We start from the raw sequence: 2,286 nt of genomic DNA on the forward strand, positions 1-2,286 counted from the left end.
ATATGAAGCCCATAGATTACATCTGCTCACTGTGAAAGTAACTCAAGGTTAGAATGAATGCAGTTATACAGGCTCTTCTACTCTTTAATAAACTGGCAGGCACAAGGCAAGAAAGGAAACACTGCACCCTGGAAAGTGAAATCTTGATGAAAATGGAATCTAATTTCAGAAAGATAGAAAGACCGGAAGAAAGAAAATACATAGAAAGGAAGCAAAAGAGAAACAATGACAAAAACATAAGAAATAATTGAATAAAGGGGCATAAAGGAAAACCAGTCAGAAAGGAAGGAATCAGAAGTCAGCAATCTGTCAGGCATGAAATTACACAAGTCGGTTCTTACTCACAGAGACCCTTTTTTTGATTTAATTGACCCCTATTTCTCCCTGCCCCTCCTCCAGTACTCTGGCTCTCCATCATGACCGGCAGCTGAGACACCAAATTACAGTGTGTTTCTCCTCTTTCACTCTCCCTTTTCTTCCCCCCCCTATCGACTCACTATTCTTCATCTTTCCTCTCACTGTCTCTGTTTCTTTCTGCTGTTCTAAATGTTTTCCTGCTTGTTCTTTCCAGTTTGTCCTCCATTCTCTTTCTTGGCTTCCTGTCTGAGTGGTCATTCATTGGCTCACTGTCAGTGATGACTTGGTTCACACACTCGCCATCATGGGTTGAGTCATGGCCCATGCTTTGTACTTCTCGTTCATTTGTGAGTGATTTCATCTTTGTATGGGTGGAGGTGGAGTGTGATGTCATAATGCCTTGATTCTTCTTGCTGGAAGAAAATGGCTTTTGTGGCTGAAATGATGTCCTTGGGACTGCACTGCAGCGTGCCTTGCAATGGGAATTAAACAACAAATATTACAGAGAATACATTATATTTAGTCCATCCTTACAGGTTCTAACATTTTCAAGATGGCTTTGATCTTTAATTACAGATGGAAATTATTATGTTCATCCATTTCAAAAAGTCACTGCTGAATGAAACACATATTTAAAAATAACAGGCAGAAAGAAATGGGAGGTGGGTACAGAATATGATCTAAAAAGGTGTACAAGTACGATTTTGTACCAACTGAAGAACCCGCTGTAAAGGTACCATCTGGACCCGTGAATGGTCCTTACATTGCAAATGATAGATGAAAATGTCAAATACACTTCGTCTTTGAATGAAATGTAACATCTTTAACATTGTCTCTGACACTCGCAGTACTACTGATTCACAGTGTGTTTCTGATGTGTGCAATACAAACATGGTTCATTTCATGTGTGTGTCTGCCTGACGGAATTCTCTGTTGTAAGGAGTCAGTTTCATCCTCTGATCTGTGGAATGTTGCATTCATTTCACATTGAGGCTGCCCCCCAAGCTGGGCCAGCCAGGCCCCACTATGACTTCAAGGACATCCCTTCACTGGGGAGCCCTGGGACAGGCAGGGTGATCGCTCACTGTCCAGGATTACAAACAAACAAAATGTATTTGTGAGTTATTTTGCTTGTTGGAGTGTCTGTGGTAAATACCTCCACCAGGTCAGGTAAAGAATGCTGCCAGTCAGACTAAGCTTCAAAAACCTACAAGAAGTAGGAAAAAAAGAAAATTACAAGAATAGTTTAAACTTATAAGAAACAGATTACTCTTTAAAGCTGCTTGTTAGCTCTCGTGAAAGGGGACATTGTTTGATTGTGGGCTGTTTTACTGTGATGTAAAGGTAGTTTGACAGCTCTTGGTCAATCTTGGAAAAATAATGTTGCACAGTCTCTCTAACAAAAACTTAATCAAACACAGAAATAGGTTGTGGAGCAGCAATTAATTATTCTAAATGCCATGGGGTTTGGTCCAATTGCTTGAAAGAGTTTTATCAATTCTAATTTAGTCGAGATACCCCTTGGTACTGGGGATAGTGACAGGGCAATTATCTGGACTTTTGCCAAGGTGAAATGAGTTTGATCTTTTATCATCTCATGTGTCTCATCATCAACACATAAACTATAATTCATCTAAACATGTATCCTTTCAGCTAATATCTTTGGTTCACCAATGCCTAAAACCAAGCATTGACATGATTTGGTCTACCAAAACCTTACCATATTGTAAAACTGTAGATTTAGGATAACCCTTTTTATGGATCCAAAGTCTGACTAATGAGATATCAACAACCTTCTATAGTGACATACACCACAAAATAGAAGTCTGATTGGGGTAGCCACAACATCACAAACACGCGTTAAGGACAGCCCCCTCCTTACACTAGGAGACACGCACAAAGCCATCCGCCCTTTACCAAGTTGGCAAC

Source organism: Hypomesus transpacificus, chromosome 3 (genome assembly GCF_021917145.1).
Source record: "Hypomesus transpacificus isolate Combined female chromosome 3, fHypTra1, whole genome shotgun sequence".
NCBI classification, from domain to species: Eukaryota; Metazoa; Chordata; class Actinopteri; order Osmeriformes; family Osmeridae; genus Hypomesus; species Hypomesus transpacificus.